Genomic DNA, 21,380 nt, shown 5'->3' with positions numbered 1-21,380 from the left:
TCTCTCTCATCGAGTACCAAGCACTCGAGCTTTCTAGTGCTCGATCATCACTAATAAACAACAAACTTCCTCTCCTGCATGATTTTTTTCTTCCCATCGACTCTTATCTGCCAAGTAAGCACTTATGGCAATGGCACCCTGTTGCAGGTTTTCCTTTGCTTTAGCAATATGGTGCAGGAGTAAGCAAGCTTCTTCAACAGGGCCAGTGGTGCAATGGATAACGCGTTTGACTACGGATCAGAAGATTGTAGGTTCGACTCCTACCTGGCTCGAGAATGTTGCCGTGATCGTATAGTGGTTAGTACTCTGCGTTGTGGCCGCAGCAACCCCGGTTTGAATCCGGGTCACGGCATCTTATGCATTCTGCGCAAAGCTTTAAATGAGCTGCTTTTGGATCTTTTGCAATCAGTAAATAGACAACACACTTCATCTCCTGCATGAATTCTTCTTCTCTTTGCATTCTCTTCTTCTACTTGGTGGATTTCTGCCAAGTAGTCATTTTGCCTCCTCATAAAATTGGAGACAAATAGATACCTCACAAATGACCAGTATATTTAGACAGAAATAAACACTAGTAATGAGCGAGCGTGCTCGGCACTTGTCGATTGAGCATCGAGCATCGGGGTACTCGGGTACGCTAGTTACTCGATCGAGTAACGGGTGGCGCTCGAGACTTTCTCTCTCTCTCTTTCTCTCTCATCAAGTACCAAGCACTCGAGCTTTCTAGTGCTCGATCATCACTAATAAACAACAAGCTTCCTCTCCTGCATGATTTTTTTCTTCCCATCGACTCTTATCTGCCAAGTAAGCACTTATGGCAATGGCACCCTGTTGCAGGTTTTCCTTTGCTTTAGCAATATGGTGCAGGAGTAAGCAAGCTTCTTCAACAGGGCCAGTGGCGCAATGGATAACGCGTCTGACTACGGATCAGAAGATTGTAGGTTCGACTCCTACCTGGCTCGAGAATGTTGCCGTGATCGTATAGTGGTTAGTACTCTGCGTTGTGGCCGCAGCAACCCCGGTTCGAATCCGGGTCACGGCATCTTATGCATTCTGCGCAAAGCTTTAAATGAGCTGCTTTTGGATCTTTTGCAATCAGTAAATAGACAACACACTTCATCTCCTGCATGAATTCTTCTTCTCTTTGCATTCTCTTCTTCTACTTGGTGGATTTCTGCCAAGTAGTCATTTTGCCTCCTCATAAAATTGGAGACAAATAGATACCTCACAAATGACCAGTATATTTAGACAGAAATAAACACTAGTAATGAGCGAGCATGCTCGGCACTTGTCGATTGAGCATCGAGCATCGGGGTACTCGGGTACGCTAGTTACTCGATCGAGTAACGGGTGGCGCTCGAGACTTTCTCTCTCTCTCTCTTTCTCTCTCATCGAGTACCAAGCACTCGAGCTTTCTAGTGCTCGATCATCACTAATAAACAACAAACTTCCTCTCCTGCATGATTTTTTTCTTCCCATCGACTCTTATCTGCCAAGTAAGCACTTATGGCAATGGCACCCTGTTGCAGGTTTTCCTTTGCTTTAGCAATATGGTGCAGGAGTAAGCAAGCTTCTTCAACAGGGCCAGTGGCGCAATGGATAACGCGTCTGACTACGGATCAGAAGATTGTAGGTTCGACTCCTACCTGGCTCGAGAATGTTGCCGTGATCGTATAGTGGTTAGTACTCTGTGTTGTGGCCGCAGCAACCCCGGTTCGAATCCGGGTCACGGCATCTTATGCATTCTGCGCAAAGCTTTAAATGAGCTGCTTTTGGATCTTTTGCAATCAGTAAATAGACAACACACTTCATCTCCTGCATGAATTCTTCTTCTCTTTGCATTCTCTTCTTCTACTTGGTGGATTTCTGCCAAGTAGTCATTTTGCCTCCTCATAAAATTGGAGACAAATAGATACCTCACAAATGACCAGTATATTTAGACAGAAATAAACACTAGTAATGAGCGAGCGTGCTCGGCACTTGTCGATTGAGCATCGAGCATCGGGGTACTCGGGTACGCTAGTTACTCGATCGAGTAACGGGTGGCGCTCGAGACTTTCTCTCTCTCTCTCTTTCTCTCTCATCGAGTACCAAGCACTCGAGCTTTCTAGTGCTCGATCATCACTAATAAACAACAAACTTCCTCTCCTGCATGATTTTTTTCTTCCCATCGACTCTTATCTGCCAAGTAAGCACTTATGGCAATGGCACCCTGTTGCAGGTTTTCCTTTGCTTTAGCAATATGGTGCAGGAGTAAGCAAGCTTCTTCAACAGGGCCTGTGGCGCAATGGATAACGCGTCTGACTACGGATCAGAAGATTGTAGGTTCGACTCCTACCTGGCTCGAGAATGTTGCCGTGATCGTATAGTGGTTAGTACTCTGCGTTGTGGCCGCAGCAACCCCGGTTCGAATCCGGGTCACGGCATCTTATGCATTCTGCGCAAAGCTTTAAATGAGCTGCTTTTGGATCTTTTGCAATCAGTAAATAGACAACACACTTCATCTCCTGCATGAATTCTTCTTCTCTTTGCATTCTCTTCTTCTACTTGGTGGATTTCTGCCAAGTAGTCATTTTGCCTCCTCATAAAATTGGAGACAAATAGATACCTCACAAATGACCAGTATATTTAGACAGAAATAAACACTAGTAATGAGCGAGCGTGCTCGGCACTTGTCGATTGAGCATCGAGCATCGGGGTACTCGGGTACGCTAGTTACTCGATCGAGTAACGGGTGGTGCTCGAGACTTTCTCTCTCTCTCTCTTTCTCTCTCATCGAGTACCAAGCACTCGAGCTTTCTAGTGCTCGATCATCACTAATAAACAACAAACTTCCTCTCCTGCATGATTTTTTTCTTCCCATCGACTCTTATCTGCCAAGTAAGCACTTATGGCAATGGCACCCTGTTGCAGGTTTTCCTTTGCTTTAGCAATATGGTGCAGGAGTAAGCAAGCTTCTTCAACAGGGCCAGTGGCGCAATGGATAACGCGTCTGACTACGGATCAGACGATTGTAGGTTCGACTCCTACCTGGCTCGAGAATGTTGCCGTGATCCTATAGTGGTTAGTACTCTGCGTTGTGGCCGCAGCAACCCCGGTTCGAATCCGGGTCACGGCATCTTATGCATTCTGCGCAAAGCTTTAAATGAGCTGCTTTTGGATCTTTTGCAATCAGTAAATAGACAACACACTTCATCTCCTGCATGAATTCTTCTTCTCTTTGCATTCTCTTCTTCTACTTGGTGGATTTCTGCCAAGTAGTCATTTTGCCTCCTCATAAAATTGGAGACAAATAGATACCTCACAAATGACCAGTATATTTAGACAGAAATAAACACTAGTAATGAGCGAGCGTGCTCGGCACTTGTCGATTGAGCATCGAGCATCGGGGTACTCGGGTACGCTAGTTACTCGATCGAGTAACGGGTGGCGCTCGAGACTTTCTCTCTCTCTCTCTTTCTCTCTCATCGAGTACCAAGCACTCGAGCTTTCTAGTGCTCGATCATCACTAATAAACAACAAACTTCCTCTCCTGCATGATTTTTTTCTTCCCATCGACTCTTATCTGCCAAGTAAGCACTTATGGCAATGGCACCCTGTTGCAGGTTTTCCTTTGCTTTAGCAATATGGTGCAGGAGTAAGCAAGCTTCTTCAACAGGGCCAGTGGCGCAATGGATAACGCGTCTGACTACGGATCAGAAGATTGTAGGTTCGACTCCTACCTGGCTCGAGAATGTTGCCGTGATCGTATAGTGGTTAGTACTCTGCGTTGTGGCCGCAGCAACCCCGGTTCGAATCCGGGTCACGGCATCTTATGCATTCTGCGCAAAGCTTTAAATGAGCTGCTTTTGGATCTTTTGCAATCAGTAAATAGACAACACACTTCATCTCCTGCATGAATTCTTCTTCTCTTTGCATTCTCTTCTTCTACTTGGTGGATTTCTGCCAAGTAGTCATTTTGCCTCCTCATAAAATTGGAGACAAATAGATACCTCACAAATGACCAGTATATTTAGACAGAAATAAACACTAGTAATGAGCGAGCGTGCTCGGCACTTGTCGATTGAGCATCGAGCATCGGGGTACTCGGGTACGCTAGTTACTCGATCGAGTAACGGGTGGCGCTCGAGACTTTCTCTCTCTCTCTCTTTCTCTCTCATCGAGTACCAAGCACTCGAGCTTTCTAGTGCTCGATCATCACTAATAAACAACAAACTTCCTCTCCTGCATGATTTTTTTCTTCCCATCGACTCTTATCTGCCAAGTAAGCACTTATGGCAATGGCACCCTGTTGCAGGTTTTCCTTTGCTTTAGCAATCTGGTGCAGGAGTAAGCAAGCTTCTTCAACAGGGCCAGTGGCGCAATGGATAACGCGTCTGACTACGGATCAGAAGATTGTAGGTTCGACTCCTACCTGGCTCGAGAATGTTGCCGTGATCGTATAGTGGTTAGTACTCTGCGTTGTGGCCGCAGCATTTCCGGTTCGAATCCGGGTCACGGCATCTTATGCATTCTGCGCAAAGCTTTAAATGAGCTGCTTTTGGATCTTTTGCAATCAGTAAATAGACAACACACTTCATCTCCTGCATGAATTCTTCTTCTCTTTGCATTCTCTTCTTCTACTTGGTGGATTTCTGCCAAGTAGTCATTTTGCCTCCTCATAAAATTGGAGACAAATAGATACCTCACAAATGACCAGTATATTTAGACAGAAATAAACACTAGTAATGAGCGAGCGTGCTCGGCACTTGTCGATTGAGCATCGAGCATCGGGGTACTCGGGTACGCTAGTTACTCGATCGAGTAACGGGTGGCGCTCGAGACTTTCTCTCTCTCTCACTTTCTCTCTCATCGAGTACCAAGCACTCGAGCTTTCTAGTGCTCGATCATCACTAATAAACAACAAACTTCCTCTCCTGCATGATTTTTTTCTTCCCATCGACTCTTATCTGCCAAGTAAGCACTTATGGCAATGGCACCCTGTTGCAGGTTTTCCTTTGCTTTAGCAATATGGTGCAGGAGTAAGCAAGCTTCTTCAACAGGGCCAGTGGCGCAATGGATAACGCGTCTGACTACGGATCAGAAGATTGTAGGTTCGACTCCTACCTGGCTCGAGAATGTTGCCGTGATCGTATAGTGGTTAGTACTCTGCGTTGTGGCCGCAGCAACCCCGGTTCGAATCTGGGTCACGGCATCTTATGCATTCTGCGCAAAGCTTTAAATGAGCTGCTTTTGGATCTTTTGCAATCAGTAAATAGACAACACACTTCATCTCCTGCATGAATTCTTCTTCTCTTTGCATTCTCTTCTTCTACTTGGTGGATTTCTGCCAAGTAGTCATTTTGCCTCCTCATAAAATTGGAGACAAATAGATACCTCACAAATGACCAGTATATTTAGACAGAAATAAACACTAGTAATGAGCGAGCGTGCTCGGCACTTGTCGATTGAGCATCGAGCATCGGGGTACTCGGGTACGCTAGTTACTCGATCGAGTAACGGGTGGCGCTCGAGACTTTCTCTCTCTCTCTCTTTCTCTCTCATCGAGTACCAAGCACTCGAGCTTTCTAGTGCTCGATCATCACTAATAAACAACAAACTTCCTCTCCTGCATGATTTTTTTCTTCCCATCGACTCTTATCTGCCAAGTAAGCACTTATGGCAATGGCACCCTGTTGCAGGTTTTCCTTTGCTTTAGCAATATGGTGCAGGAGTAAGCAAGCTTCTTCAACAGGGCCAGTGGTGCAATGGATAACGCGTCTGACTACGGATCAGAAGATTGTAGGTTCGACTCCTACCTGGCTCGAGAATGTTGTCGTGATCGTATAGTGGTTAGTACTCTGCGTTGTGGCCGCACCAACCCCGGTTCGAATCCGGGTCACGGCATCTTATGCATTCTGCGCAAAGCTTTAAATGAGCTGCTTTTGGATCTTTTGCAATCAGTAAATAGACAACACACTTCATCTCCTGCATGAATTCTTCTTCTCTTTGCATTCTCTTCTTCTACTTGGTGGATTTCTGCCAAGTAGTCATTTTGCCTCCTCATAAAATTGGAGACAAATAGATACCTCACAAATGACCAGTATATTTAGACAGAAATAAACACTAGTAATGAGCGACCGTGCTCGGCACTTGTCGATTGAGCATCGAGCATCGGGGTACTCGGGTACGCTAGTTACTCGATCGAGTAACGGGTGGCGCTCGAGACTTTCTCTCTCTCTCTCTTTCTCTCTCATCGAGTACCAAGCACTCGAGCTTTCTAGTGCTCGATCATCACTAATAAACAACAAACTTCCTCTCCTGCATGATTTTTTTCTTCCCATCGACTCTTATCTGCCAAGTAAGCACTTATGGCAATGGCACCCTGTTGCAGGTTTTCCTTTGCTTTAGCAATATGGTGCAGGAGTAAGCAAGCTTCTTCAACAGGGCCAGTGGCGCAATGGATAACGCGTCTGACTACGGATCAGAAGATTGTAGGTTCGACTCCTACCTGGCTCGAGAATGTTGCCGTGATCGTATAGTGGTTAGTACTCTGCGTTGTGGACGCAGCAACCCCGGTTCGAATCCGGGTCACAGCATCTTATGCATTCTGCGCAAAGCTTTAAATGAGCTGCTTTTGGATCTTTTGCAATCAGTAAATAGACAACACACTTCATCTCCTGCATGAATTCTTCTTCTCTTTGCATTCTCTTCTTCTAATTGGTGGATTTCTGCCAAGTAGTCATTTTGCCTCCTCATAAAATTGGAGACAAATAGATACCTCACAAATGACCAGTATATTTAGACAGAAATAAACACTAGTAATGAGCGAGCGTGCTCGGCACTTGTCGATTGAGCATCGAGCATCGGGGTACTCGGGTACGCTAGTTACTCGATCGAGTAACGGGTGGCGCTCGAGACTTTCTCTCTCTCTCTCTTTCTCTCTCATCGAGTACCAAGCACTCGAGCTTTCTAGTGCTCGATCATCACTAATAAACAACAAACTTCCTCTCCTGCATGATTTTTTTCTTCCCATCGACTCTTATCTGCCAAGTAAGCACTTATGGCAATGGCACCCTGTTGCAGGTTTTCCTTTGCTTTAGCAATATGGTGCAGGAGTAAGCAAGCTTCTTCAACAGGGCCAGTGGCGCAATGGATAACGTGTCTGACTACGGATCAGAAGATTGTAGGTTCGACTCCTACCTGGCTCGAGAATGTTGCCGTGATCGTATAGTGGTTAGTACTCTGTGTTGTGGCCGCAGCAACCCCGGTTCGAATCCGGGTCACGGCATCTTATGCATTCTGCGCAAAGCTTTAAATGAGCTGCTTTTGGATCTTTTGCAATCAGTAAATAGACAACACACTTCATCTCCTGCATGAATTCTTCTTCTCTTTGCATTCTCTTCTTCTACTTGGTGGATTTCTGCCAAGTAGTCATTTTGCCTCCTCATAAAATTGGAGACAAATAGATACCTCACAAATGACCAGTATATTTAGACAGAAATAAACACTAGTAATGAGCGAGCGTGCTCGGCACTTGTCGATTGAGCATCGAGCATCGGGGTACTCGGGTACGCTAGTTACTCGATCGAGTAACGGGTGGCGCTCGAGACTTTCTCTCTCTCTCTCTTTCTCTCTCATCGAGTACCAAGCACTCGAGCTTTCTAGTGCTCGATCATCACTAATAAACAACAAACTTCCTCTCCTGCATGATTTTTTTCTTCCCATCGACTCTTATCTGCCAAGTAAGCACTTATGGCAATGGCACCCTGTTGCAGGTTTTCCTTTGCTTTAGCAATATGGTGCAGGAGTAAGCAAGCTTCTTCAACAGGGCCAGTGGCGCAATGGATAACGCGTCTGACTACGGATCAGAAGATTGTAGGTTCGACTCCTACCTGGCTCGAGAATGTTGCCGTGATCGTATAGTGGTTAGTACTCTGTGTTGTGGCCGCAGCAACCCCGGTTCGAATCCGGGTCACAGCATCTTATGCATTCTGCGCAAAGCTTTAAATGAGCTGCTTTTGGATCTTTAGCAATCAGTAAATAGACAACACACTTCATCTCCTGCATGAATTCTTCTTCTCTTTGCATTCTCTTCTTCTACTTGGTGGATTTCTGCCAAGTAGTCATTTTGCCTCCTCATAAAATTGGAGACAAATAGATACCTCACAAATGACCAGTATATTTAGACAGAAATAAACACTAGTAATGAGCGAGCGTGCTCGGCACTTGTCGATTGAGCATCGAGCATCGGGGTACTCGGGTACGCTAGTTACTCGATCGAGTAACGGGTGGCGCTCGAGACTTTCTCTCTCTCTCTCTTTCTCTCTCATCGAGTACCAAGCACTCGAGCTTTCTAGTGCTCGATCATCACTAATAAACAACAAACTTCCTCTCCTGCATGATTTTTTTCTTCCCATCGACTCTTATCTGCCAAGTAAGCACTTATGGCAATGGCACCCTGTTGCAGGTTTTCCTTTGCTTTAGCAATATGGTGCAGGAGTAAGCAAGCTTCTTCAACAGGGCCAGTGGCGCAATGGATAACGCGTCTGACTACGGATCAGAAGATTGTAGGTTCGACTCCTACCTGGCTCGAGAATGTTGCCGTGATCGTATAGTGGTTAGTACTCTGCGTTGTGGCCTCAGCAACCCCGGTTCGAATCCGGGTCACGGCATCTTATGCATTCTGCGCAAAGCTTTAAATGAGCTGCTTTCGGATCTTTTGCAATCAGTAAATAGACAACACACTTCATCTCCTGCATGAATTCTTCTTCTCTTTGCATTCTCTTCTTCTACTTGGTGGATTTCTGCCAAGTAGTCATTTTGCCTCCTCATAAAATTGGAGACAAATAGATACCTCACAAATGACCAGTATATTTAGACAGAAATAAACACTAGTAATGAGCGAGCGTGCTCGGCACTTGTCGATTGAGCATCGAGCATCGGGGTACTCGGGTACGCTAGTTACTCGATCGATTAACGGGTGGCGCTCGAGACTTTCTCTCTCATCGAGTACCAAGCACTCGAGCTTTCTAGTGCTCGATCATCACTAATAAACAACAAACTTCCTCTCCTGCATGATTTTTTTCTTCCCATCGACTCTTATCTGCCAAGTAAGCACTTATGGCAATGGCACCCTGTTGCAGGTTTTCCTTTGCTTTAGCAATATGGTGCAGGAGTAAGCAAGCTTCTTCAACAGGGCCAGTGGCGCAATGGATAACGTGTCTGACTACGGATCAGAAGATTGTAGGTTCGACTCCTACCTGGCTCGAGAATGTTGCCGTGATCGTATAGTGGTTAGTACTCTGCGTTGTGGCCGCACCAACCCCGGTTCGAATCCGGGTCACGGCATCTTATGCATTCTGCGCAAAGCTTTAAATGAGCTGCTTTTGGATCTTTTGCAATCAGTAAATAGACAACACACTTCATCTCCTGCATGAATTCTTCTTCTCTTTGCATTGTCTTCTTCTACTTGGTGGATTTCTGCCAAGTAGTCATTTTGCCTCCTCATAAAATTGGAGACAAATAGATACCTCACAAATGACCAGTATATTTAGACAGAAATAAACACTAGTAATGAGCGAGCGTGCTCGGCACTTGTCGATTGAGCATCGAGCATCGGGGTACTCGGGTACGCTAGTTACTCGATCGAGTAACGGGTGGCGCTCGAGACTTTCTCTCTCTCTCTCTTTCTCTCTCATCGAGTACCAAGCACTCGAGCTTTCTAGTGCTCGATCATCACTAATAAACAACAAACTTCCTCTCCTGCATGATTTTTTTCTTCCCATCGACTCTTATCTGCCAAGTAAGCACTTATGGCAATGGCACCCTGTTGCAGGTTTTCCTTTGCTTTAGCAATATGGTGCAGGAGTAAGCAAGCTTTTTCAACAGGGCCGGTGGCGCAATGGATAACGCGTCTGACTACGGATCAGAAGATTGTAGGTTCGACTCCTACCTGGCTCGAGAATGTTGCCGTGATCGTATAGTGGTTAGTACTCTGTGTTGTGGCCGCAGCAACCCCGGTTCGAATCCGCGTCACGGCATCTTATGCATTCTGCGCAAAGCTTTAAATGAGCTGCTTTTGGATCTTTTGCAATCAGTAAATAGACAACACACTTCATCTCCTGCATGAATTCTTCTTCTCTTTGCATTCTCTTCTTCTACTTGGTGGATTTCTGCCAAGTAGTCATTTTGCCTCCTCATAAAATTGGAGACAAATAGATACCTCACAAATGACCAGTATATTTAGACAGAAATAAACACTAGTAATGAGCGAGCGTGCTCGGCACTTGTCGATTGAGCATCGAGCATCGGGGTACTCGGGTACGCTAGTTACTCGATCGAGTAACGGGTGGCGCTCGAGACTTTCTCTCTCTCTCTCTTTCTCTCTCATCGAGTACCAAGCACTCGAGCTTTCTAGTGCTCGATCATCACTAATAAACAACAAACTTCCTCTCCTGCATGATTTTTTTCTTCCCATCGACTCTTATCTGCCAAGTAAGCACTTATGGCAATGGCACCCTGTTGCAGGTTTTCCTTTGCTTTAGCAATATGGTGCAGGAGTAAGCAAGCTTTTTCAACAGGGCCAGTGCCCAATGGATAACGCGTCTGACTACGGATCAGAAGATTGTAGGTTCGACTCCTACCTGGCTCGAGAATGTTGCTGTGATCGTATAGTGGTTAGTACTCTGCGTTGTGGCCGCAGCAACCCCGGTTCGAATCCGGGTCACGGCATCTTATGCATTCTGCGCAAAGCTTTAAATGAGCTGCTTTTGGATCTTTTGCAATCAGTAAATAGACAACACACTTCATCTCCTGCATGAATTCTTCTTCTCTTTGCATTCTCTTCTTCTACTTGGTGGATTTCTGCCAAGTAGTCATTTTGCCTCCTCATAAAATTGGAGACAAATAGATACCTCACAAATGACCAGTATATTTAGACAGAAATAAACACTAGTAATGAGCGAGCGTGCTCGGCACTTGTCGATTGAGCATCGAGCATCGGGGTACTCGGGTACGCTAGTTACTCGATCGAGTAACGGGTGGCGCTCGAGACTTTCTCTCTCTCTCTCTTTCTCTCTCATCGAGTACCAAGCACTCGAGCTTTCTAGTGCTCGATCATCACTAATAAACAACAAACTTCCTCTCCTGCATGATTTTTTTCTTCCCATCGACTCTTATCTGCCAAGTAAGCACTTATGGCAATGGCACCCTGTTGCAGGTTTTCCTTTGCTTTAGCAATATGGTGCAGGAGTAAGCAAGCTTCTTCAACAGGGCCAGTGGCGCAATGGATAACGCGTCTGACTACGGATCAGAAGATTGTAGGTTTGACTCCTACCTGGCTCGAGAATGTTGCCGTGATCGTACAGTGGTTAGTACTCTGCGTTGTGGCCGCAGCAACCCCGGTTCGAATCCGGGTCACGGCATCTTATGCATTCTGCGCAAAGCTTTAAATGAGCTGCTTTTGGATCTTTTGCAATCAGTAAATAGACAACACACTTCATCTCCTGCATGAATTCTTCTTCTCTTTGCATTCTCTTCTTCTACTTGGTGGATTTCTGCCAAGTAGTCATTTTGCCTCCTCATAAAATTGGAGACAAATAGATACCTCACAAATGACCAGTATATTTAGACAGAAATAAACACTAGTAATGAGCGAGCGTGCTCGGCACTTGTCGATTGAGCATCGAGCATCGGGGTACTCGGGTACGCTAGTTACTCGATCGAGTAACGGGTGGCGCTCGAGACTTTCTCTCTCTCTCTCTTTCTCTCTCATCGAGTACCAAGCACTCGAGCTTTCTAGTGCTCGATCATCACTAATAAACAACAAACTTCCTCTCCTGCATGATTTTTTTCTTCCCATCGACTCTTATCTGCCAAGTAAGCACTTATGGCAATGGCACCCTGTTGCAGGTTTTCCTTTGCTTTAGCAATATGGTGCAAGAGTAAGCAAGCTTCTTCAACAGGGCCAGTGGCGCAATGGATAACGCGTCTGACTACGGATCAGAAGATTGTAGGTTCGACTCCTACCTGGCTCAAGAATGTTGCCGTGATCGTATAGTGGTTAGTACTCTGTGTTGTGGCTGCAGCAACCCCGGTTCGAATCCGGGTCACAGCATCTTGTGTATTCTGCGCAAAGCTTTAAATGAGCTGCTTTTGGATCTTTTGCAATCAGTAAATAGACAACACACTTCATCTCCTGCATGAATTCTTCTTCTCTTTGCATTCTCTTCTTCTACTTGGTGGATTTCTGCCAAGTAGTCATTTTGCCTCCTCATAAAATTGGAGACAAATAGATACCTCACAAATGACCAGTATATTTAGACAGAAATAAACACTAGTAATGAGCGAGCGTGCTCGGCACTTGTCGATTGAGCATCGAGCATCGGGGTACTCGGGTACGCTAGTTACTCGATCGAGTAACGGGTGGCGCTCGAGACTTTCTCTCTCTCTCTCTTTCTCTCTCATCGAGTACCAAGCACTTGAGCTTTCTAGTGCTCGATCATCACTAATAAACAAAAAACTTCCTCTCCTGCATGATTTTTTTCTTCCCATCGACTCTTATCTGCCAAGTAAGCACTTATGGCAATGGCACCCTGTTGCAGGTTTTCCTTTGCTTTAGCAATATGGTGCAGGAGTAAGCAAGCTTCTTCAACAGGGCCAGTGGCGCAATGGATAACGCGTCTGACTACGGATCAGAAGATTGTAGGTTCGACTCCTACCTGGCTCGAGAATGTTGCTGTGATCGTATAGTGGTTAGTACTCTGCGTTGTGGCCGCAGCAACCCCGGTTCGAATCCGGGTCATGGCATCTTATGCATTCTGCGCAAAGCTTTAAATGAGCTGCTTTTGGATCTTTTGCAATCAGTAAATAGACAACACACTTCATCTCCTGCATGAATTCTTCTTCTCTTTGCATTCTCTTCTTCTACTTGGTGGATTTCTGCCAAGTAGTCATTTTGCCTCCTCATAAAATTGGAGACAAATAGATACCTCACAAATGACCAGTATATTTAGACAGAAATAAACACTAGTAATGAGCGAGCGTGCTCGGCACTTGTCGATTGAGCATCGAGCATCGGGGTACTCGGGTACGCTAGTTACTCGATCGAGTAACGGGTGGCGCTCGAGACTTTCTCTCTCTCTCTCTTTCTCTCTCATCGAGTACCAAGCACTCGAGCTTTCTAGTGCTCGATCATCACTAATAAACAACAAACTTCCTCTCCTGCATGATTTTTTTCTTCCCATCGACTCTTATCTGCCAAGTAAGCACTTATGGCAATGGCACCCTGTTGCAGGTTTTCCTTTGCTTTAGCAATATGGTGCAGGAGTAAGCAAGCTTCTTCAACAGGGCCAGTGGCGCAATGGATAACGCGTCTGACTACGGATCAGAAGATTGTAGGTTTGACTCCTTTCTTGCTCGAGAAGTTTTGCCGTGATCGTATAGTGGTTAGTACTCTGCGTTGTGGCCGCAGCAACCCCGGTTCGAATCCGGGTCACGGCATCTTATGCATTCTGCGCAAAGCTTTAAATCTGCTGCTTTTGGATCTTTTGCAATCAGTAAATAGACAACACACTTCATCTCCTGCATGAATTCTTCTTCTCTTTGCATTCTCTTCTTCTACTTGGTGGATTTCTGCCAAGTAGTCATTTTGCCTCCTCATAAAATTGGAGACAAATAGATACCTCACAAATGACCAGTATATTTAGACAGAAATAAACACTAGTAATGAGCGAGCGTGCTCGGCACTTGTCGATTGAGCATCGAGCATCGGGGTACTCGGGTACGCTAGTTACTCGATCGAGTAACGGGTGGCGCTCGAGACTTTGTCTCTCTCTCTCTTTCTCTCTCATCAAGTACCAAGCACTCGAGCTTTCTAGTGCTCGATCATCACTAATAAACAACAAACTTCCTCTCCTGCATGATTTTTTTCTTCCCATCGACTCTTATCTGCCAAGTAAGCACTTATGGCAATGGCACCCTGTTGCAGGTTTTCCTTTGCTTTAGCAATCTGGTGCAGGAGTAAGCAAGCTTCTTCAACAGGGCCAGTGGCGCAATGGATAACGCGTCTGACTACAGATCAGAAGATTGTAGGTTCGACTCCTACCTGGCTCGAGAATGTTGCCGTGATCGTATAGTGGTTAGTACTCTGCGTTGTGGCCGCAGCAACCCCGGTTCGAATCCGGGTCACGGCATCTTATGCATTCTGCGCAAAGCTTTAAATGAGCTGCTTTTGGATCTTTTGCAATCAGTAAATAGACAACACACTTCATCTCCTGCATGAATTCTTCTTCTCTTTGCATTCTCTTCTTCTACTTGGTGGATTTCTGCCAAGTAGTCATTTTGCCTCCTCATAAAATTGGAGACAAATAGATACCTCACAAATGACCAGTATATTTAGACAGAAATAAACACTAGTAATGAGCGAGCGTGCTCGGCACTTGTCGATTGAGCATCGGGGTACTCGGGTACGCTAGTTACTCGATCGAGTAACGGGTGGCGCTCGAGACTTTCTCTCTCTCTCTCTCTTTCTCTCTCATCGAGTACCAAGCACTCGAGCTTTCTAGTGCTCGATCATCACTAATAAACAACAAACTTCCTCTCCTGCATGATTTTTTTCTTCCCATCGACTCTTATCTGCCAAGTAAGCACTTATGGCAATGGCACCCTGTTGCAGGTTTTCCTTTGCTTTAGCAATCTGGTGCAGGAGTAAGCAAGCTTCTTCAACAGGGCCAGTGGCGCAATGGATAACGCGTCTGACTACGGATCAGAAGATTGTAGGTTCGACTCCTACCTGGCTCGAGAATGTTGCCGTGATCGTATAGTGGTTAGTACTCTGCGTTGTGGCCGCAGCAACCCCGGTTCGAATCCGGTTCACGGCATCTTATGCATTCTGCGCAAAGCTTTAAATGAGCTGCTTTTGGATCTTTTGCAATCAGTAAATAGACAACACACTTCATCTCCTGCATGAATTCTTCTTCTCTTTGCATTCTCTTCTTCTACTTGGTGGATTTCTGCCAAGTAGTCATTTTGCCTCCTCATAAAATTGGAGACAAATAGATACCTCACAAATGACCAGTATATTTAGACAGAAATAAACACTAGTAATGAGCGAGCGTGCTCGGCACTTGTCGATTGAGCATCGAGCATCGGGGTACTCGGGTACGCTAGTTACTCGATCGAGTAACGGGTGGCGCTCGAGACTTTCTCTCTCTCTCTCTTTCTCTCTCATCGAGTACCAAGCACTTGAGCTTTCTAGTGCTCGATCATCACTAATAAACAACAAACTTCCTCTCCTGCATGATTTTTTTCTTCCCATCGACTCTTATCTGCCAAGTAAGCACTTAAGGCATTGGCACCCTGTTGCAGGTTTTCCTTTGCTTTAGCAATATGGTGCAGGAGTAAGCAAGCTTCTTCAACAGGGCCAGTGGCACAATGGATAACGCGTCTGACTACGGATCAGAAGATTGTATGTTCGACTCCTACCTGGCTCGAGAATGTTGCCGTGATCGTATAGTGGTTAGTACTCTGCGTTGTGGCCGCAGCAACCCTGGTTCGAATACGGGTCACGGTATCTTATGCATTCTGCGCAAAGCTTTAAATGAGCTGCTTTTGGATCTTTTGAAATCAGTAAATAAACAACACATTTCATCTCCTGCATGAATTCTTCTTCTCTTTGCATTCTCTTCTTCTACTTGTTGGATTTCTGCCAAGTAGTCATTTTGCCTCCTCATAAAATTGGAGACAAATAGATACCTCACAAATGACCAGTATATTTAGACAGAAATAAACACTAGTAATGAGCGAGCGTGCTCGGCACTTGTCGATTGAGCATCGAGCATCGGGGTACTCGGGTACGCTAGTTACTCGATCGAGTAACGGGTGGCGCTCGAGACTTTCACTCTCTCTCTCTTTCTCTCTCATCGAGTACCAAGCACTCGAGCTTTCTAGTGCTCGATCATCACTAATAAACAACAAACTTCCTCTCCTGCATGATTTTTTTCTTCCCATCGACTCTTATCTGCCAAGTAAGCACTTATGGCAATGGCACCCTGTTGCAGGTTTTCCTTTGCTTTAGCAATATGGTGCAGGAGTAAGCAAGCTTCTTCAACAGGGCCAGTGGCGCAATGGATAACGCGTCTGACTACGGATCAGAAGATTGTAGGTTCGACTCCTACCTGGCTCGAGAATGTTGCCGTAATCGTATAGTGGTTAGTACTCTGCGTTGTGGCTGCAGCAACCCCGGTTCGAATCTGGGTCACGGCATCTTATGCATTCTGCGCAAAGCTTTAAATGAGCTGCTTTTGGATCTTTTGCAATCAGTAAATAGACAACACACTTCATCTCCTGCATGAATTCTTCTTCTACTTGGTGGATTTCTGCCAAGTAGTCATTTTGCCTCCTCATAAAATTGGAGACAAATAGATACCTCACAAATGACCAGTATATTTAGACAGAAATAAACACTAGTAATGAGCGAGCGTGCTCGGCACTTGTCGATTGAGCATCGAGCATCGGGGTACTCGGGTACGCTAGTTACTCGATCGAGTAACGGGTGGCGCTCGAGACTTTCTCTCTCTCTCTCTTTCTCTCTCATCGAGTACCAAGCACTCGAGCTTTCTAGTGCTCGATCATCACTAATAAACAACAAACTTCCTCTCCTGCATGATTTTTTTCTTCCCATCGACTCTTATCTGCCAAGTAAGCACTTATGGCAATGGCACCCTGTTGCAGGTTTTCCTTTGCTTTAGCAATATGGTGCAGGAGTAAGCAAGCTTCTTCAACAGGGCCAGAGGCGCAATGGATAACACGTCTGACTACGGATCAGAAGATTGTAGGTTCGACTCCTACCTGGTTCGAGAATGTTGCCGTGATCGTATAGTGGTTAGTACTCTGCGTTGTGGCCGCAGCAACCCCGGTTCGAATCCGGGTTACGGCATCTTATGCATTCTGCGCAAAGCTTTAAATGAACTGCTTTTGGATCTTTTGCAATCAGTAAATAGACAACACACTTCATCTCCTGCATGAATTCTTCTTCTCTTTGCATTCTCTTCTTCTACTTGGTGGATTTCTGCCAAGTAGTCATTTTGCCTCCTCATAAAATTGGAGACAAATAGATACCTCACAAATGACCAGTATATTTAGACAGAAATAAACACTAGTAATGAGTGAGCGTGCTCGGCACTTGTCGATTGAGCATCGAGCATCGGGGTACTCGGGTACGCTAGTTACTCGATCGAGTAACGGGTGGCGCTCGAGACTTTCTCTCTCTCTCTCTTTCTCTCTCATCGAGTACCAAGCACTCGAGCTTTCTAGTGCTCGATCATCACTAATAAACAACAAACTTCCTCTCCTGCATGATTTTTTTCTTCCCATCGACTCTTATCTGCCAAGTAAGCACTTATGGCAATGGCACCCTGTTGCAGGTTTTCCTTTGCTTTAGCAATATGGTGCAGGAGTAAGCAAGCTTCTTCAACAGGGCCGGTGGCGCAATGGATAACGCGTCTGACTACGGATCAGAAGATTGTAGGTTCGACTCCTACCTGGCTCGAGAATGTTGCCGTGATCGTATAGTGGTTAGTACTCTGCGTTGTGGCCGCAGCAACCCCGGTTCGAATCCAGGTCACGGCATCTTATGCATTCTGCGCAAAGCTTTAAATGAGCTGCTTTTGGATCTTTTGCAATCAGTAAATAGACAACACACTTCATCTCCTGCATGAATTCTTCTTCTCTTTGCATTCTCTTCTTCTACTTGGTGGATTTCTGCCAAGTAGTCATTTTGCCTCCTCATAAAATTGGAGACAAATAGATACCTCACAAATGACCAGTATATTTAGACAGAAATAAACACTAGTAATGAGCGAGCGTGCTCGGCACTTGTCGATTGAGCATCGAGCATCGGGGTACTCGGGTACGCTAGTTACTCGATCGAGTAACGGGTGGCGCTCGAGACTTTCTCTCTCTCTCTTTCTCTCTCATCGAGTACCAAGCACTCGAGCTTTCTAGTGCTCGATCATCACTAATAAACAACAAACTTCCTCTCCTGCATGATTTTTTTCTTCCCATCGACTCTTATCTGCCAAGTAAGCACTTATGGCAATGGCACCCTGTTGCAGGTTTTCCTTTGCTTTAGCAATATGGTGCAGGAGTAAGCAAGCTTCTTCAACAGGGCCAGTGGCGCAATGGATAACGCGTCTGACTACGGATCAGAAGATTGTAGGTTCGTTTCCTACCTGGCTCGAGAATGTTGCCGTGATCGTATAGTGATTAGTACTCTGCGTTGTGGCCGCAGCAACCCCGGTTCGAATCCAGGTCACGGCATCTTATGCATTCTGCGCAAAGCTTTAAATGAGCTGCTTTTGGATCTTTTGCAATCAGTAAATAGACAACACACTTCATCTCCTGCATGAATTCTTCTTCTCTTTGCATTCTCTTCTTCTACTTGGTGGATTTCTGCCAAGTAGTCATTTTGCCTCCTCATAAAATTGGAGACAAATAGATACCTCACAAATGACCAGTATATTTAGACAGAAATAAACACTAGTAATGAGCGAGCGTGCTCGGCACTTGTCGATTGAGCATCGAGCATCGGGGTACTCGGGTACGCTAGTTACTCGATCGAGTAACGGGTGGCGCTCGAGACTTTCTCTCTCTCTCTCTTTCTCTCTCATCGAGTACCAAGCACTCGAGCTTTCTAGTGCTCGATCATCACTAATAAACAACAAACTTCCTCTCCTGCATGATTTTTTTCTTCCCATCGACTCTTATCTGCCAAGTAAGCACTTATGGCAATGGCACCCTGTTGCAGGTTTTCCTTTGCTTTAGCAATATGGTGCAGGAGTAAGCAAGCTTCTTCAACAGGGCCAGTGGCGCAATGGATAACGCGTCTGACTACGGATCAGAAGATTGTAGGTTCGACTCCTACCTGGCTCGAGAATGTTGCCGTGATCGTATAGTGGTTAGTACTCTGCGTTGTGGCCGCAGCAACCCCGGTTCGAATCCGGGTCACGGCATCTTATGCATTCTGCGCAAAGCTTTAAATGAGCTGCTTTTGGATCTTTTGCAATCAGTAAATAGACAACACACTTCATCTCCTGCATGAATTCTTCTTCTCTTTGCATTCTCTTCTTCTACTTGGTGGATTTCTGCCAAGTAGTCATTTTGCCTCCTCATAAAATTGGAGACAAATAGATACCTCACAAATGACCAGTATATTTAGACAGAAATAAACACTAGTAATGAGCGAGCGTGCTCGGCACTTGTCGATTGAGCATCGAGCATCGGGGTACTCGGGTACGCTAGTTACTCGATCGAGTAACGGGTGGCGCTCGAGACTTTCTCTCTCTCTCTCTCTCTCTCTCTTTCTCTCTCATCGAGTACCAAGCACTCGAGCTTTCTAGTGCTCAATCATCACTAATAAACAACAAACTTCCTCTCCTGCATGATTTTTTTCTTCCCATCGACTCTTTTCTGCCAAGTAAGCACTTATGGCAATGGCACCCTGTTGCAGGTTTTCCTTTGCTTTAGCAATATGGTGCAGGAGTAAGCAAGCTTCTTCAACAGGGCCAGTGGCGCAATGGATAACGCGTCTGACTACGGATCAGAAGATTGTAGGTTCAACTCCTACCTGGCTCGAGAAAGTTGCCGTGATCGTATAGCGGTTAGTACTCTGCGTTGTGGCCGCAGCAACCCCAGTTCGAATCCGGGTCATGGCGTCTTATGCATTCTGCGCAAAGCTTTAAATGAGCTGCTTTTGGATCTTTTGCAATCAGTAAATAGACAACACACTTCATCTCCTGCATGAATTCTTCTTCTCTTTGCATTCTCTTCTTCTCTTTGCATTCTCTTCTTCTACTTGGTGGATTTCTGCCAAGTAGTCATTTTGCCTCCTCATAAAATTGGAGACAAATAGATACCTCACAAATGACCAGTATATTTAGACAGAAAAAAACACTAGTAATGAGCGAGCGTGCTCGGCACTTGTCGATTGAGCATCGAGCATCGGGGTACTCGGGTACGCTAGTTACTCGATCGAGTAACGGGTGGCGCTCGAGACTTTCTCTCTCTTTCTCTCTCATCAAGTACCAAGCACTCGAGCTTTCTAGTGCTCGATCATCACTAATAAACAACAAACTTCCTCTCCTGCATGATTTTTTTCTTCCCATCGACTCTTATCTGCCAAGTAAGCACTTATGGCAATGGCACCCTGTTGCAGGTTTTCCTTTGCTTTAGCAATATGGTGCAGGAGTAAGCAAGCTTCTTCAACAGGGCCAGTGGCGCAATGGATAACACGTCTGACTACGTATCAGAAGATTGTAGGTTTGACTCCTACCTGGCTCGAGAATATTGCCGTGATCGTATAGTGGTTAGTACTCTGCGTTGTGACCGCAGCAACCCCGGTTCGAATCCGGGTCACGGCATCTTATGCATTCTGCGCAAAGCTTTAAATGAGCTGGTTTTGGATCTTTTGCAATCAGTAAATAGACAACACACTTCATCTCCTGCATGAATTCTTCTTCTCTTTGCATTCTCTTCTTCTACTTGGTGGACTTCTGCCAAGTAGTCATTTTGCCTCCTCATAAAATTGGAGACAAATAGATACCTCACAAATGACCAGTATATTTAGACAAAAATAAACACTAGTAATGAGCGAGCGTGCTCGGCACTTGTCGATTGAGCATCGAGCATCGGGGTACTCGGGTACGCTAGTTACTCGATCGAGTAACGGGTGGCGCTCGAGACTTTGTCTCTCTCTCTCTTTCTCTCTCATCAAGTACCAAGCACTCGAGCTTTCTAGTGCTCAATCATCACTAATAAACAACAAACTTCCTCTCCTGCATGATTTTTTTCTTCCCATCGACTCTTATCTGCCAAGTAAGCACTTATGGCAATGGCACCCTGTTGCAGGTTTTCCTTTGCTTTAGCAATATGGTGCAGGAGTAAGCAAGCTTCTTCAACAGGGCCAGTGGCGCAATGGATAACGCGTCTGACTACGGATCAGAAGATTGTAGGTTCAACTCCTACCTGGCTCGAGAAAGTTGCCGTGATCGTATAGCGGTTAGTACTCTGCGTTGTGGCCGCAGCAACCCCAGTTCGAATCCGGGTCACGGCATCTTATGCATTCTGCGCAAAGCTTTAAATGAGCTGCTTTTGGATCTTTTGCAATCAGTAAATAGACAACACACTTCATCTCCTGCATGAATTCTTCTTCTCTTTGCATTCTCTTCTTCTCTTTGCATTCTCTTCTTCTACTTGGTGGATTTCTGCCAAGTAGTCATTTTGCCTCCTCATAAAATTGGAGACAAATAGATACCTCACAAATGACCAGTATATTTAGACAGAAATAAACACTAGTAATGAGCGAGCGTGCTCGGCACTTGTCGATTGAGCATCGAGCATCG

The 21,380-nt window shown here is 45.5% G+C and overlaps 40 non-coding genes across 40 annotated transcripts; all 40 read left to right on the top strand.

Moving 5' to 3' along the window:
• The first annotated feature begins 199 nt into the window (after positions 1 to 199).
• On the top strand, positions 200 to 272 carry TRNAR-ACG (transfer RNA arginine (anticodon ACG)). The gene has a single exon. It is a non-coding gene; the product is annotated as a tRNA-Arg (tRNA).
• An 8-nt stretch (positions 273 to 280) lies between these two features.
• Positions 281 to 352, top strand: TRNAH-GUG (transfer RNA histidin (anticodon GUG)). Its single transcript has one exon. It is a non-coding gene; the product is annotated as a tRNA-His (tRNA).
• A 537-nt stretch (positions 353 to 889) lies between these two features.
• On the top strand, positions 890 to 962 carry TRNAR-ACG (transfer RNA arginine (anticodon ACG)). Its single transcript has one exon. It is a non-coding gene; the product is annotated as a tRNA-Arg (tRNA).
• Positions 963 to 970: 8 nt separating this feature from the next.
• Positions 971 to 1,042, top strand: TRNAH-GUG (transfer RNA histidin (anticodon GUG)). Its single transcript has one exon. It is a non-coding gene; the product is annotated as a tRNA-His (tRNA).
• Positions 1,043 to 1,581: 539 nt separating this feature from the next.
• On the top strand, positions 1,582 to 1,654 carry TRNAR-ACG (transfer RNA arginine (anticodon ACG)). The gene has a single exon. It is a non-coding gene; the product is annotated as a tRNA-Arg (tRNA).
• Positions 1,655 to 1,662: 8 nt separating this feature from the next.
• On the top strand, positions 1,663 to 1,734 carry TRNAH-GUG (transfer RNA histidin (anticodon GUG)). The gene has a single exon. It is a non-coding gene; the product is annotated as a tRNA-His (tRNA).
• Positions 1,735 to 2,273: 539 nt separating this feature from the next.
• On the top strand, positions 2,274 to 2,346 carry TRNAR-ACG (transfer RNA arginine (anticodon ACG)). The gene has a single exon. It is a non-coding gene; the product is annotated as a tRNA-Arg (tRNA).
• An 8-nt stretch (positions 2,347 to 2,354) lies between these two features.
• TRNAH-GUG (transfer RNA histidin (anticodon GUG)) lies at positions 2,355 to 2,426 on the top strand. The gene has a single exon. It is a non-coding gene; the product is annotated as a tRNA-His (tRNA).
• A 539-nt stretch (positions 2,427 to 2,965) lies between these two features.
• On the top strand, positions 2,966 to 3,038 carry TRNAR-ACG (transfer RNA arginine (anticodon ACG)). Its single transcript has one exon. It is a non-coding gene; the product is annotated as a tRNA-Arg (tRNA).
• Positions 3,039 to 3,657: 619 nt separating this feature from the next.
• TRNAR-ACG (transfer RNA arginine (anticodon ACG)) lies at positions 3,658 to 3,730 on the top strand. Its single transcript has one exon. It is a non-coding gene; the product is annotated as a tRNA-Arg (tRNA).
• Positions 3,731 to 3,738: 8 nt separating this feature from the next.
• TRNAH-GUG (transfer RNA histidin (anticodon GUG)) lies at positions 3,739 to 3,810 on the top strand. The gene has a single exon. It is a non-coding gene; the product is annotated as a tRNA-His (tRNA).
• Positions 3,811 to 4,349: 539 nt separating this feature from the next.
• TRNAR-ACG (transfer RNA arginine (anticodon ACG)) lies at positions 4,350 to 4,422 on the top strand. Its single transcript has one exon. It is a non-coding gene; the product is annotated as a tRNA-Arg (tRNA).
• A 619-nt stretch (positions 4,423 to 5,041) lies between these two features.
• Positions 5,042 to 5,114, top strand: TRNAR-ACG (transfer RNA arginine (anticodon ACG)). Its single transcript has one exon. It is a non-coding gene; the product is annotated as a tRNA-Arg (tRNA).
• Positions 5,115 to 5,733: 619 nt separating this feature from the next.
• On the top strand, positions 5,734 to 5,806 carry TRNAR-ACG (transfer RNA arginine (anticodon ACG)). Its single transcript has one exon. It is a non-coding gene; the product is annotated as a tRNA-Arg (tRNA).
• Positions 5,807 to 6,425: 619 nt separating this feature from the next.
• Positions 6,426 to 6,498, top strand: TRNAR-ACG (transfer RNA arginine (anticodon ACG)). The gene has a single exon. It is a non-coding gene; the product is annotated as a tRNA-Arg (tRNA).
• An 8-nt stretch (positions 6,499 to 6,506) lies between these two features.
• On the top strand, positions 6,507 to 6,578 carry TRNAH-GUG (transfer RNA histidin (anticodon GUG)). The gene has a single exon. It is a non-coding gene; the product is annotated as a tRNA-His (tRNA).
• Positions 6,579 to 7,117: 539 nt separating this feature from the next.
• On the top strand, positions 7,118 to 7,190 carry TRNAR-ACG (transfer RNA arginine (anticodon ACG)). Its single transcript has one exon. It is a non-coding gene; the product is annotated as a tRNA-Arg (tRNA).
• An 8-nt stretch (positions 7,191 to 7,198) lies between these two features.
• Positions 7,199 to 7,270, top strand: TRNAH-GUG (transfer RNA histidin (anticodon GUG)). Its single transcript has one exon. It is a non-coding gene; the product is annotated as a tRNA-His (tRNA).
• A 539-nt stretch (positions 7,271 to 7,809) lies between these two features.
• On the top strand, positions 7,810 to 7,882 carry TRNAR-ACG (transfer RNA arginine (anticodon ACG)). Its single transcript has one exon. It is a non-coding gene; the product is annotated as a tRNA-Arg (tRNA).
• A 619-nt stretch (positions 7,883 to 8,501) lies between these two features.
• Positions 8,502 to 8,574, top strand: TRNAR-ACG (transfer RNA arginine (anticodon ACG)). Its single transcript has one exon. It is a non-coding gene; the product is annotated as a tRNA-Arg (tRNA).
• Positions 8,575 to 9,177: 603 nt separating this feature from the next.
• Positions 9,178 to 9,250, top strand: TRNAR-ACG (transfer RNA arginine (anticodon ACG)). Its single transcript has one exon. It is a non-coding gene; the product is annotated as a tRNA-Arg (tRNA).
• A 619-nt stretch (positions 9,251 to 9,869) lies between these two features.
• On the top strand, positions 9,870 to 9,942 carry TRNAR-ACG (transfer RNA arginine (anticodon ACG)). The gene has a single exon. It is a non-coding gene; the product is annotated as a tRNA-Arg (tRNA).
• A 699-nt stretch (positions 9,943 to 10,641) lies between these two features.
• Positions 10,642 to 10,713, top strand: TRNAH-GUG (transfer RNA histidin (anticodon GUG)). The gene has a single exon. It is a non-coding gene; the product is annotated as a tRNA-His (tRNA).
• A 539-nt stretch (positions 10,714 to 11,252) lies between these two features.
• TRNAR-ACG (transfer RNA arginine (anticodon ACG)) lies at positions 11,253 to 11,325 on the top strand. Its single transcript has one exon. It is a non-coding gene; the product is annotated as a tRNA-Arg (tRNA).
• An 8-nt stretch (positions 11,326 to 11,333) lies between these two features.
• Positions 11,334 to 11,405, top strand: TRNAH-GUG (transfer RNA histidin (anticodon GUG)). Its single transcript has one exon. It is a non-coding gene; the product is annotated as a tRNA-His (tRNA).
• A 539-nt stretch (positions 11,406 to 11,944) lies between these two features.
• On the top strand, positions 11,945 to 12,017 carry TRNAR-ACG (transfer RNA arginine (anticodon ACG)). Its single transcript has one exon. It is a non-coding gene; the product is annotated as a tRNA-Arg (tRNA).
• Positions 12,018 to 12,636: 619 nt separating this feature from the next.
• On the top strand, positions 12,637 to 12,709 carry TRNAR-ACG (transfer RNA arginine (anticodon ACG)). Its single transcript has one exon. It is a non-coding gene; the product is annotated as a tRNA-Arg (tRNA).
• Positions 12,710 to 13,410: 701 nt separating this feature from the next.
• On the top strand, positions 13,411 to 13,482 carry TRNAH-GUG (transfer RNA histidin (anticodon GUG)). Its single transcript has one exon. It is a non-coding gene; the product is annotated as a tRNA-His (tRNA).
• Positions 13,483 to 14,021: 539 nt separating this feature from the next.
• Positions 14,022 to 14,094, top strand: TRNAC-ACA (transfer RNA cysteine (anticodon ACA)). The gene has a single exon. It is a non-coding gene; the product is annotated as a tRNA-Cys (tRNA).
• An 8-nt stretch (positions 14,095 to 14,102) lies between these two features.
• TRNAH-GUG (transfer RNA histidin (anticodon GUG)) lies at positions 14,103 to 14,174 on the top strand. The gene has a single exon. It is a non-coding gene; the product is annotated as a tRNA-His (tRNA).
• A 534-nt stretch (positions 14,175 to 14,708) lies between these two features.
• On the top strand, positions 14,709 to 14,781 carry TRNAR-ACG (transfer RNA arginine (anticodon ACG)). The gene has a single exon. It is a non-coding gene; the product is annotated as a tRNA-Arg (tRNA).
• Positions 14,782 to 16,092: 1,311 nt separating this feature from the next.
• On the top strand, positions 16,093 to 16,165 carry TRNAR-ACG (transfer RNA arginine (anticodon ACG)). Its single transcript has one exon. It is a non-coding gene; the product is annotated as a tRNA-Arg (tRNA).
• A 681-nt stretch (positions 16,166 to 16,846) lies between these two features.
• TRNAH-GUG (transfer RNA histidin (anticodon GUG)) lies at positions 16,847 to 16,918 on the top strand. The gene has a single exon. It is a non-coding gene; the product is annotated as a tRNA-His (tRNA).
• Positions 16,919 to 17,457: 539 nt separating this feature from the next.
• Positions 17,458 to 17,530, top strand: TRNAR-ACG (transfer RNA arginine (anticodon ACG)). Its single transcript has one exon. It is a non-coding gene; the product is annotated as a tRNA-Arg (tRNA).
• Positions 17,531 to 18,147: 617 nt separating this feature from the next.
• TRNAR-ACG (transfer RNA arginine (anticodon ACG)) lies at positions 18,148 to 18,220 on the top strand. Its single transcript has one exon. It is a non-coding gene; the product is annotated as a tRNA-Arg (tRNA).
• Positions 18,221 to 18,839: 619 nt separating this feature from the next.
• On the top strand, positions 18,840 to 18,912 carry TRNAR-ACG (transfer RNA arginine (anticodon ACG)). The gene has a single exon. It is a non-coding gene; the product is annotated as a tRNA-Arg (tRNA).
• An 8-nt stretch (positions 18,913 to 18,920) lies between these two features.
• TRNAH-GUG (transfer RNA histidin (anticodon GUG)) lies at positions 18,921 to 18,992 on the top strand. Its single transcript has one exon. It is a non-coding gene; the product is annotated as a tRNA-His (tRNA).
• Positions 18,993 to 19,541: 549 nt separating this feature from the next.
• Positions 19,542 to 19,614, top strand: TRNAR-ACG (transfer RNA arginine (anticodon ACG)). Its single transcript has one exon. It is a non-coding gene; the product is annotated as a tRNA-Arg (tRNA).
• A 713-nt stretch (positions 19,615 to 20,327) lies between these two features.
• Positions 20,328 to 20,399, top strand: TRNAH-GUG (transfer RNA histidin (anticodon GUG)). Its single transcript has one exon. It is a non-coding gene; the product is annotated as a tRNA-His (tRNA).
• Positions 20,400 to 20,938: 539 nt separating this feature from the next.
• TRNAR-ACG (transfer RNA arginine (anticodon ACG)) lies at positions 20,939 to 21,011 on the top strand. The gene has a single exon. It is a non-coding gene; the product is annotated as a tRNA-Arg (tRNA).
• Positions 21,012 to 21,380: the final 369 nt, after the last annotated feature.

Source organism: Phyllobates terribilis, unplaced genomic scaffold (assembly GCF_046119375.1).
Source record: "Phyllobates terribilis strain yellow unplaced genomic scaffold, ASM4611937v1 Scaffold_11__3_contigs__length_659146591, whole genome shotgun sequence".
Lineage (NCBI taxonomy): Eukaryota > Metazoa > Chordata > Amphibia > Anura > Dendrobatidae > Phyllobates > Phyllobates terribilis.
The sequence above is the reverse complement of the archived record's forward strand: the minus strand, read 5'-3'. Positions and strand labels throughout refer to the sequence as shown.